The following is a 13439-nucleotide window of genomic DNA, read 5'->3' on the forward strand; positions in this document are numbered from 1 at the left end:
ATTACACGATAACGCACGGGTTACATACCTAAACAAAGAGAACATGTTTCAAAATAGACATTTTCAGAAAATTAAAAGTGACGTGTTCATACCATGGATTGCAATTATGTAACAAAAGTAAGTAGCATTTGTTAAATATATTGTATCGTATTTCAATTTACGGTGATTTGTATACTAAATCTAAGCATTTGTTCGCTATAATGCTTAACTGTCTATTTGAATGAATTCATTATTATTTAATAATTGAATACAATCATATGCTTTGTTCACCATCAATTACATCCAGTAATTCCGAGTTGTTTTTCGTTTCGGTATTTAATCTTGAGATTGCATCGTATTGTAACAGAAACTGACGTGTTTTATTGTAAGTTCTTCTGCGACCACCACGTCTAGAAAGCAAATATATGATAAGATGTGTTATGCCAATCTTTAATACGATATCATTTGATATACTGATCCCGATTTGCAATTGATCGTATTTGATATTTGTAATAATATATTATTTAGATCGTTAGAAATAAATCCCGCGATTACCATGATTAACATTACATGTATGCTAGGTTCCCAAAGACGTACGATAAGCCAAGTTTAGTATTCATAATCTGTTAATAATTGAATAATTGAGGTTGTATTCGTAAACTGGTCCAATTGTAATTCTGTCCTACCTCTTTGTCGTTGAGTGTGTCTCTGGCCATCTTGTTACCTTAACTTCCTTTATCATGGATCAATGTTTCATATCATTATTAATTAGTGCATGTAAGTATGTTACTTAATTTTCGATCTGTTTTGCAGTCTTTTCCAGTTTATTGGTTTCTTTACCTTTATCATTGATTTTGTTTTTGAATTCGTGCTCAGTTAATTCATTTCTACATATAACTGTTGGTTATTGTAAATGTTTTGGCATTGTATATCCTAGTTACTTGCTTTGAAAATTAATATATTATATCTGATCCTTGATTTTCTACTTATGTGTATTTGGATAAGTAGCGTTGTATTTTTCATTGATTTCGTATGTTGTCGCTGATATATGTAATTGGTTTGACCTCAATGCACGTTCACATTGATGATAAAAAATGTACACAATTTAAAATTGCATAAAACTATCGGACTAATAGGAACAAGATAGCCATCGAGCATTATATAATAACATATGCAACATGTTGCACATTCATAGGTTGCAGATTCACGGTTTAATCGCGTATATTTCTTTGCAAATGGCTGACTTTGATCATATTTGATAGTTAACACGTTTGACAATCAAATTAAGACTTAAGATTAAACAAATAATACTTATACATATTTTACAGCCTTTTTCGCACTCCTCATAAATTCTTGAAAGAGCATTCAATTGTTAAATGATTGTCAATCATTTAAGCTTCGTCAATTCGAGTTTTCTATTATTTAAAATTTAATTTTTGTATTTGAACGCATTTAAGAACATTCTATTATGAAGGTCTGCATTTTTGTAATCAGCTTTGCGGAAATGCAAATACTATAGCCGATTTTTTGTTATTTCAATTCAAAACATCAAACTAATCAAACACTACTAGAGAAATGATAAATTTTGATGTCAATTCTCTGATAAGTGCATTAAAATCTCGAACAATTCGAAATAACAAACATCGTTCCAACCTATTTTACTGTAGTTATCTCCGAGGCTGGGTACTAATGAAGTACCCATTTTCTATATGTCAGTAGTACGCACACCCACCACAAGCTAATATGTTTTTTTTATACATAAAACAATGCTTTACACAGCAACACACCATTAATTTATAGCATAATAATTTATACGAATATGACCATTTTCCTCTCTCACATGTATATACATGAAACACACATGAACATACCAAATGCGGTTCTGACCTTACCCAGTCTGCCTTCATACACTCTTTGTTTTGTGTGTTACATTTTCATAATTAAAATCCTGGTACAAAATAGAAAGTAAGTGATATTTAATAGATTGTACTTAACAAGAACAATGCCATCTTGACATCAAGCCGTCCTAAACACGACATTACAATTACAAACAGAGAATTATTTATATGCGTACATAAATAATACACAGTATGAACACTACACATTAACTAGAAATGGCGCGGCAGCGGCCGACGCGTATCCCCACGCCTCATAAATTGGTGAATAAATGAAAAAGCTATGTTAAAACAAAATTTTGGGTGGGCGTGGTCTATGTCGGCGGTGCGCCCCAGGGTTGGTAATGGGGCCATGCACAGTTGAGATTGACCGTATTGTCATGCTTTTGAAGAAGATGGATATAAACGCATCAGTTTAAGTATATCACCAAAATTGTGTATGTGGGTACGAAAATTTTGGGTACGAACAAACATTTTGGTATGAAAATTTTGGGTACGAAAGAATTATGCCAAAAAAATAATTTAGGCACGAAAAGAAATTTGGGTTGGAAAAAAAATTTTGGGTACTAAAAAAAGTTTGGGTACGAAAAAAAATTGTGTAGGAAAAAAATTTGGGTAAGAAAAAAATTTGGTACGAAAAGAATTGGGTACGAAAAATGTTGGGTACTTCCACGTTTCTGAAGTAATATGAGCGTTAATGTGAAACGATGCATCAACTTTGACTGTCCACTACAAAATGGATGTATATTTAAAAATTGAGGGAAAATTTCACATGACTAAACCTGTTTTAAAACTGTAACAAACTGCTAAGTATGGTAAAAGGGACATAATCTACTACTCTTGATAGAATTATTGGAAAACCTATTTTAGCAATATACATGAGGTAAACATATACATGTAACATCATTGAGATTGGAAAGAAAAGTATAATGGTTTCCGTACTGATAATAATATAGTAGCGAACACGATTTTATCTTTTCATTGTATTATTCAAAATGTACACATTATGTCAAACATTTACTCGACTACACTGCATATTGAAATTATGCAAGAATGGTTTGAGGGGATTTTGTAATGAGACATTGAAGTGGGGTAAGCTAATATCATGTTTCCAATTTGTAACATGGTTTACGTGTTTTGTTATTATGTTGTGGTTTTAGCAAAGTTTTAAATTGCTCATGGTGAGCAATTGTGATCACCCTATGTCCGGCGTCCGTTGCCGTGCGTCATCAGCTTTACGCTGGTTACCACTCTAGAGTCAACTTTGATATCCAATCTTAATGAAACTTAGTCAGAATTTGTATCTTTACACGATCTAGGTCGAGTTGTAATCCAGTTCATGTGCCTAAAAAACTAGGTCACCGGGTCGAATCTAAGAAACACATTGTAACTACTCATTTCAGACTCAATCATGATTTAAGGGGCCTTTTCACAGATTTGTGCATGTTTTGAAGTTTGTCATTAAATGCTTTATATTGATCATTGTAAACATTGGAAATAAAAAGCCCCAGTGAAAGATCGAGAATAAAATTTAAAAATAAGAAAAAAAAGTAACCCACAACTGGGTTCGAACCACTGAGTCCTGGAGTAAAAGTATTAACCATTTAGACCACTCGGCCATCCGCGCTCACGCAATATAGAAAGTATTTTATGCTTTATATAAGCAATCCTCGTAGTTTCACAAAATATAACGACAACAACAGAACTCTCCAAATTATTCAATCGTTTCGCGTTGCAACGCTTTATAACTTTCAGGTTTTTAAATCGTCAAAAGATGCATATAATGGCTATTTTAGAGCATGGTTAATGTTAAGTATTACTATTTCCTAACAAATATCATAACTAAAACGAAAATTTGCGAATCTGAAACAACTTTTTGTAATTTTGTCAATTTACCAAAACGTGAAAAGGCCCCTTTAAACTTGGTCGGAATATTTATCATTACAATATATAAGCAAAATGTGAATCTGAGTCAAGTACGTTCAAACACTATGTCACCAGTTAAACTCTAAGAAACACATGTATGCTTAAGATCTAATAAATGCTGCTGTTGTTGTTGTTGTTGTTGTTGTTGAAAACGTACTAGTAAAATTCGAAATAATTGTTGGTTTGTAGTGTGATAAATATTATTATTTGTATTGTCTATTAAAAAGGCTACCTTGATCGCATGTAGAAGGTTCTATTTAATGATTAAAAAATATTCAAACAATTCCATGAAATTCATACCTTTATATAATACTTAAGAGTGACAAAAGTCAAAAACGAAATACAATTTATTTGAAATAAACGATAGTTAAACATGCTAAGATAAGTGACAACTTTTAGAAACTCTCTCGCTTTAAGACCAATTCGAACGCTAACTTGCTACTCTTACAGTGTAATTTATTCGGTCTTAACAAAACCTGCCACTAACACCTCATTTCCAGGGATCAATGTACTGAATAACCCGAATAAAATCCGCATTATTCTAAAAATATAACTTTTCAACAATCAATTCAGTACAAACAAGAGATGTGTTTGTCATAAACACTATGTCCCCTTCTGCGCTGCTTAGAAGCCATATATTTGACCTTTGACCTTGAAAGATGACCTTGACCTTTCACCACTCAAAATGTGCAGCTCCATGAGATACACATGCATGCCAAATATGAAGTTGCTATCTTCAATATTGCAAAAGTTATGGCAAATGTTAAAGTTTGACGCAAACAAACAAACACACAAACAAACACACAAACCAACAGACAGGGTAAAAACAATATGTCCCCCACTATAGTGGTGGGGGACATAAAAAAAGAACATGTACTTGTTCGGGTTGTTTGAGTCCAACATGCAAGGAAACCACGGTGAATGCGATAACACATTTTGTTGTTTTTCTTGAAACACTTTGAAACAAAACACACGCAAATCCAAACTCAAAATTAAAAATGAGGAATTATCGTCTGTGTACGTTCATTATTTGCCGAACAATTATCCTTCTGTATAATGCTCGATAATACCGGGTTTTCTGCTCGTAACCTGTTTCGTAAACAATTTGTCGAATATTAATATGCAAAATCCTACAACGATTTTTATGAGACCGAAAAAAGATAAGCGTCTGTAGGTGTGATTTTAGTGATTTTCAGTAACGATTGTGAATCATTCCCTATCCGATAAAAACAACCTTAAGTTGATAAAATGTTCGGTGATTTACCTCTCCAATTTAGTTGTTCATTTTAAAATGATAGGTTATCGTTTGAGTGCACTTTGGAAATCCGTATAAACGTAACATGATACTGGTTTAAACATGTGTGGTTGGTAAACTGTAGCGTCACAATGTTTACGTAAGCCTAATTGAGGCTTTCTTTAAGTACCATTACATGTATGTACACCAAGTGTCACTCTGAGGTTAAATTGTAAGATTATACATTTCACATCGGAAGTGAACAGCAAGTTAAGTGATACGCAACTAGTAAAGTATTTCTTCCGCTATTTGATTTGTCATAAACATAGCTGTACTATCGGCTATGACGCACTGCATGCTACATACTATTCGGTCTTTTCGAAACTAAGGGAGTTGTCTCCGATTCGGGTAGGTATCGGGTAAAAAGCTAAAGCATATTGTTTATCTAAATACTAAAGTTTTTAAGACGACATCAAGAATATTAATACATTCAGTATATTATATAAACATTACGTAAACTTATACAACAAAACATTTGTGGTGTCGGCGTGGTTATATTGTTGGTGGTGTGTAGCCCTAAAACAATCTTTTGAGACAATACTAACATATTTAACACATATTGTGTATTTTTCATTTAACATTGAAATACACATTGCAGAAAAAGTGTCGATATTGCCTATATTCGTCCAAATCCGCACTTTTCGGTCATATCCGCGGATATGAGTCGTATACTTATTTTAGACGGATCGCTTTTAACCCGATACCTACCCAAATGGGAGACAACTCCCTTAGTTTCGAAAAAAGAGAATACACTCCTTAGTGTTTAATTAGTTCAACGAGTATTTTGGACATAAGACGAGAACTGTGAGTATGTTTTCAATGTATAGCAGTTTAATATAACAAAGTTAATATTGATTAGATGGCCATTTAATATGATCAGACATGTATTGGTAAAAGGACAAATTGACAGAGTAGCAGCCGAGTTAAATACAATTTCAGCCGACTTATTTAAATCATTTTACACGGTTATCCATAAGTATGAAACGCCTCGTCTGTCTTCTGTTGACTTTTGCTATATCGGTTTCATTGTAATGATGTTGGTTTAAATCCTATGATACGTTGTTATAATAGTATGCTGCGTGCTTGCCATAGTATGATGTGTGTTTGTTTTGGTATGCTGTGTGGTTGTGATGGTATGCTGTGTGTTTGTGATATGTTGTATGTTTGTGACGATATGCTGTGTGATTGCCATTGTCTGCTGTGTGTTTATCAAGGTATGCTGTATGTTTGTTGTACTATCCTGCGGGTTTATCTAACACTTCATTCGTTATGATGTTGTTTGGCGGTATTGTCATTCGAAACATTCGGTTCTTGTCAAAGATCATGTGAAGGTTGCGTTCTTTGTATGACGTAACCATTAGATATTTGAAAAGAACCGAGTGTTACGAATGAAACAAGCGCCAACTAACAATTTTATAAAATATTGGTGTACGTTAATAATTATGTCTAATCATAGATATCCTAAACAATTTTATAAAACGTTAAAAGCGTTTGGTGACTCCGGAAGAAACTGTTGGGCTACAAAAGTCAAAACAATGTTATTTCGTTATGGCTATGGATATGTATGGATAAGTCAAGAAATTAGTGATGTTAGTTTATTTATATGACACGTTCGCCAACGCATTAGTGACTGTTATACCCAGAACTGGCAAAGTGATAAAAACAATTCATCTCGCTGTCACCAGTACATGTACTACAAAACAATGAGGAATACAGGAAGACAATCTTCCATCAGAACACATACCATTAAACATACAATTACCTTTTCTAAATTTAGATGTTCTAATCATTAATTGAATGTTGAGATATGTAGACAATCAAATATTATAGTTTATGATAGACTGTGTTATGTTTGTCTTGATAAAAATAATATAATTGTTATTGATCGTGATTTTCATGCATTTTCCCATTGTTTAAAATATAGAGAAATCGGTACCCAATATTTCTTATATTGGTACCATGGTTGCAGTTAAGTATCTGATTTTTATTTATTAATGGGATCCACCAATTACACATAAAATCACAATTGTTGTATACCATCTGTTTAACAACATATTTAATAACTTGGTATTTATATGTACATCTATTTAGTGACAAGATTAATAACAAGTTAGTAAGTTATTAACAAGGCAACGATGTGATTGTATATTGTCTGTGTATACAGTTTAGAGTCAGGCCCCAAATTCCTGTGCTGGTCACTTTTCACACATTTTGTTGCATGTAATTTAATGACCGCAGACCAATGAAATGACCATTAGCCACAGCAGGTACCTCATTATCTCTGACAGTTGTTTGATGCCTAACCCCTTGTTTACAGCCCTTTGCAGGGAACACCAATTGCTTGCTATACAGTGGTATCAATATAGAGATAAACACATAAATAAATCTGTCTGGCATTTATTTTCGTAAAAAAAGCAGCATGCTGACTGCATAAAAAGAACAGATTACAACATTGAAGCAAGCTCTTGAAATAGCAAAATTATGTACTTATATATTTTCAAGAAAGGTTTATACAATATATATAAATTAAATGCGCGTGATATTTAATATTTCTTAGCTTTAAGTACAGTGATGCCTAATTGAACTTACTCAATATGGCTATTTTTCAACTTATAACTATCACCAAGTCCCAGTGCATTTTATGAATATCAGGAAGAAAAAGTAAAGATATGCACATAAAAATATCATTTAAAGCTTAGACAACAATTGTTGTCAAAATTCAATTATATTGATCAATAAAAAATAAATTGAAATAGTCTCCAACTTAACTTAACTGTTGAACATTAATTGACAAAAAACTATCGTGTCTCCATGTAAACATATCACAGATATACTTTGTCCAGGAATTAAAGAGATAGAGAAACTTCACATAAAATGCATTTCAGTTTTGCATTGGTTGTAAATAAAGAGTAGAAGCGTCGAGGAGTTGTTTACAAACAACACTTACAAATGTGAATAATTAACAAAAACCTTACAAATGTGGATAATTAACAAAAAAATAACTAAGTATGAAATTTCATTTTAAATCATAAATACAGATTGATATACAAAAGTCATGTAGGCCTACATGGATGATATGTGAAATACAGTATTACTTGAAAGTCAGAAATATCATTATTCTAAATAAATTGTATATACATAAGTCATGTATGTTATGTGAAATGTAGTCTTTCTTGAAAATCAGAGTATCATTATTCTAAATAATTTGAATGAAAAAACAGTGAAAACATATTTTAATAATAAAGTACACTAAGTCTGCTCAGCACTCGTCCTCTTTTGAAAAGTTTACACTAAATAATCAAAATATAAAGCGCATGTTTAGTACGTTCGCCCGTCTGTCTGCTAAGCACTGGTCTGATTTTGAAAATTGAACACTCGATAATCCAACAATAAAGCGCGCTAAGTATGGACAATCGTATGTCTGCTAAGATCTGGTCCAAGTTTGAAAGTTATACACTCAATTATCGAACGATAAAGCACACTTAGTATGTACAACTGTCTGTCTGCTACAAACAGGTCCGATTTTGAAAGTTATACATAGAACAATCCAACAATAAAGCACTCTTAATTCTGTACGACCGTCTCTCTGCTATGAACTGCTCCATTTTGAAAATTATACACGCATTTATCCAACAACCGAGCGCACCTATGTAAGTTAAGTCTGTGCGGCCGCTTACTCCCTCAGATTGGACCCCTCTTAAAAATCTTACAAAGTCAACACTTAGAATAACTTCATAACTTTGAATAGAACTTCAAATCAGTTGCTTAAAACCTGACAATATCATTGTTTAACTAACAAAGTCCACACTTGTCATAGTATCTTTCCACTTTGAATAGAACTTCAAAGCAGTTGCTTAAAACTCGACAATATCACTGTTTGTATATCTAACAATTTCCCCACTTGTCATAGTAACTATCAACTTTGAATAGAACTTCAAAGCAGTTGCTTTTAACTCAACAATATCAATTTTATCTAACAAAGTCCACACTTCCACACTTATAATAACTTTATAACTTTGAACCATAATTATAACTTAATCTAAATCAGTTGTTTGAAACATGACTAATATCATTGTTTTATTCACAGTAAAATGAACACAGTGTTTTTATCTGCAAGGTATCAAGGAAACATATGGCCTGAGCTTATCAGCCCCGTTACATGTGATATATTACTTTTCATTGACTGCCTGCCGGTAAACTGACCACTGCATCAAATTAACATGTAATTGATACAAGATAGTGAGAGAGTAGTTTTTACTCATTCTCTGGGGCCTGACACAGAACTGTATATTGTATATCATTGGGCCGGTGGCCTTTATTTACTTAAATAAAATTATAACTCTCTGATTATACTCCTTTAATTGACGTTTCGGCATAATGCCTTTATCAAAACATTGGAAATTATATGTTAACTACATTTTTACGTCTTTTGACTGCACAATTTAAATAACAAAGAAAAATGTTTTTAAACGTCAAATGACGTTGTACATGATGACGTCATAAATGGCGTTATATAAAATGGCGCCAAAAAAATGTAAAAATTCGCCAAAAATGAAATGACGTTAAACACTTACATATTGTATCTTAATCCTATGTTAAATGTGTGCTTTATATATTTAATAAATTGATATTTTACAATAAAATAATCATCATCATATGTAATTATAATCTACCTTAACTTATTATCATAAATTAAATAGGGTAAACTTATTTAATGACTCTTATTATTTCAATCCATATCTATGTATAATATTCAAATGATATTTGATTAAATAATCATATATACTTGCTATTCTATATATCATATACACATTATGGACAAGATAAATTGCATAAAGTACTATTAGTTTTACATCCATTTATGTTGATGATTAATATCAAATGTTTTTCACATATATTTTTTACAAGATAGTTTCCCGTAGCAGGACATCAAGTTGATTTTTTGTATTTAGTCCATTTGGTGATTGCGTTTGAAACTTCTTTATAAATTCCAATTCTTTAATAAGTCTGTAATAATGGGAACTGTCTCTTATTTGTGTTAACACTGATACACCCATATCCTGCACTCTGTGGCCTGCACCATTGAAATGTTATGAGATTGGTTTCTCTCTTCGTAGTATGCTAACAAAATACATGAAAACATCAAAGTAGAATTAAGATGGAACACAGCACAGATAGATTTCTTAGACACAAAAATTCAACTAGAAGATAATAAAATAACAACTGATTTATACTCAAAGCCAACTGATAAACATCAATATGTCCAATATGACTCAGACCATCCAACAAATGTGAAGAAAGCAATACCCTATGGATTAGGAATACGTTTAAAAAGAATATGTTCTGACGAAAACAAATACAGACATCGTAAAAAAGAACTAAAACAGAATCTACAAAAAAGAGGATATCCAAATAAATTTGTAAACCATGAGCTATCCCGAGTTGATAATTTAAATAGGAAAGACTTACTTAAGAAGAAAGAAACAAATAAAACAGCCAACAAGAGAGTACCACTAGCTATAACTTATTCAAACAACCTTCCAAATATCCACTCAATAATTCGAAAACATACAAACAAACTATATAAATCAGACAGAATGAAAAATATATTCCCAGACGTACCAATAGTTGCATACAGACGAGATAGGAATATCGGTGACATTTTAGTTCATGGAAAAACAAACAAAGAAATAAACAAACGTTTTCAACTAATACCACAATCGTGTAAGACTAATTGTATAGTCTGTAAAATGTTGACAAGAGGTTTTCATAACAACCCAAAAAGTGACATTCCAAACGAAGCAATAAAACAGAACTGTAACATTTATAACTTGGTGTACGGTATATTTTGTATTAAATGCCAAAAGATGGTATACGTCGGAGAGACGAGCAGATCATTAAAGGAACGTGCCAAAGAACACGAGGCTGACGTGCGACTACGAAGAGAGAAACCAATCTCAGAACATTTCAATGGTGCAGGCCACAGAGTGCAGGATATGGGTGTATCAGTGTTAACACAAATAAGAGACAGTTCCCATTATTACAGACTTATTAAAGAATTGGAATTTATAAAGAAGTTTCAAACGCAATCACCAAATGGACTAAATACAAAAAATCAACTTGATGTCCTGCTACGGGAAACTATCTTGTAAAAAATATATGTGAAAAACATTTGATATTAATCATCAACATAAATGGATGTAAAACTAATAGTACTTTATGCAATTTATCTTGTCCATAATGTGTATATGATATATAGAATAGCAAGTATATATGATTATTTAATCAAATATCATTTGAATATTATACATAGATATGGATTGAAATAATAAGAGTCATTAAATAAGTTTACCCTATTTAATTTATGATAATAAGTTAAGGTAGATTATAATTACATATGATGATGATTATTTTATTGTAAAATATCAATTTATTAAATATATAAAGCACACATTTAACATAGGATTAAGATACAATATGTAAGTGTTTAACGTCATTTCATTTTTGGCGAATTTTTACATTTTTTTGGCGCCATTTTATATAACGCCATTTATGACGTCATCATGTACAACGTCATTTGACGTTTAAAAACATTTTTCTTTGTTATTTAAATTGTGCAGTCAAAAGACGTAAAAATGTAGTTAACATATAATTTCCAATGTTTTGATAAAGGCATTATGCCGAAACGTCAATTAAAGGAGTATAATCAGAGAGTTATAATTTTTTAATATCCCTTCGGATAATTCAACTGAGGTTAAATAAAATTGTTTGAGTTTTGAGTTTAATATGTTATCTATTAAGAGAGGGCTCTTAAATTAAGGTGTAAATTATTAATTCGCCAAACTCACTTATATGTATGATAAGAACATCTTAGATAATACGTTAGCTAACACTAATTTAAAACTAGGCTGGACAAAAGCTATTAAAAACCTTATTGAACATTTAGGCTTTAGCTATATGTTGCATGAAAACGTAAACTCAACATACCATTATCCAAAACTCAAACAACGACTTCGCGATCAATACGTCCAGTCATGATCTGATATAATAAATTCGCACTTAAATTAGATTATTCCGTTAAATAATCCGAATATGTTGATAATGATTGCCAGAGAAAAGCTCTTACGAGATTTACACTAAGTGCTCACTCATTAGACATTGAAACTTGAAGCATTAGTAGAGCTGTAACGATTCGGTTCGATGCATCGAAAAACCGATTCAACGCCGCCGATTCGATTTCGATACCAATACGGCCAATTTCGATTCGATTCACTGCAATCCCGATTGATCCGCATTTTAAACCTTACTTTCCAAATCCGTTGTCTTAACGTTCTTGTCATTTGTAATACGTATTGTGATTGGTCAATAGCCAATGTGGCATCCAGTGAATGAATAAATAACATGCTGAGCATTACATCAGCCGGTAAAATGGCTTCTTCAACCACGCCGAAAGACGCACCGTCAAAATTAAAATAAAAAGTATGGGACAATTTTGGGTTTTGCGAAGGTTCTACTGCAAAGGCAACTTGCAAAACGTGTTTTGTTTACGTAAGTTACCCATATGGTTTGTTTACTAAACGGTGTGCATTCTGTTAAAAAGTCAACTGGAAGTTGTTTATATACTTACGGGTTTTTTTGTTTTTGTTTTGTTGTTAAACGCATGTTATACATTGTGCATTTTATGTTATTTAAGAATAACTCAACAGGATGTTTTGTTCAATAAAGTTGTTACTTGCAAAACAATGTTGCGTTTTTAAATTGTATTTCAAAAATAAAACACTTTACAACATAATAAGTTAATAACAAATACCAAACATATTATTTAAATTCATGCTCTGGACAAACCAAACATGAACTAGTTTGCAAAATAAGCCGGAAATAGTTTAATATGAATCGAATCGAAAATAATCGAATCGGACCTTTTGGTATCGAAATCGAATCAAATCGAATGATGGGTGAATTGTTACAGCTCTAAGCATTAGACATGCAATAACATTGCGAGAGAAAACAGGACATGCAAACAGTGTAGCAGTAACATGGCTGAATCAGGATATCACTTCTCATGTATATCATTTACATGAGAAGTGATATCCTGATTCACTATATGTACGCTTTATCGTGGCTTAAGAATTAAGTATACAGATGACAAAATCGATTCACACTGTCAACAAGTTCACATCTATGATATCAAATACTAACTAGACAATTCATAATTATTTCTAAATTTGTTTACAATGCTATGTTAAAAAAAATGATTATCTTAGTCGATACCTACTTGGTTGCTTCTTGATAACACTAACAATGTAAACCAATTAGTTATTTATTTATAAATTTCATTATCTATT

The 13439-nt window shown here is 31.9% G+C and overlaps 1 protein-coding gene across 10 annotated transcripts in view; it reads left to right on the forward strand.

The window, feature by feature from the left end:
* The window catches only part of LOC127851280 (uncharacterized), a 57450-nt gene continuing 44011 nt past the window's right edge, over nt 1-13439 (forward strand). For 2 of the 10 annotated variants that reach the window (XM_052384957.1, XM_052384963.1), the window contains exon 1: nt 1-117. The gene's annotated coding sequence lies outside the window, so the exon portion shown is untranslated. Of the gene's footprint in view, nt 118-2836; nt 2967-5626; nt 5899-13439 lie in introns of those variants that run through there. The other 8 variants (XM_052384958.1, XM_052384961.1, XM_052384956.1 and 5 more) reach the window with 6 other exon arrangements.

The sequence above is a fragment of the Dreissena polymorpha genome, chromosome 11 (genome assembly GCF_020536995.1).
Source record: "Dreissena polymorpha isolate Duluth1 chromosome 11, UMN_Dpol_1.0, whole genome shotgun sequence".
NCBI classification, from domain to species: Eukaryota; Metazoa; Mollusca; class Bivalvia; order Myida; family Dreissenidae; genus Dreissena; species Dreissena polymorpha.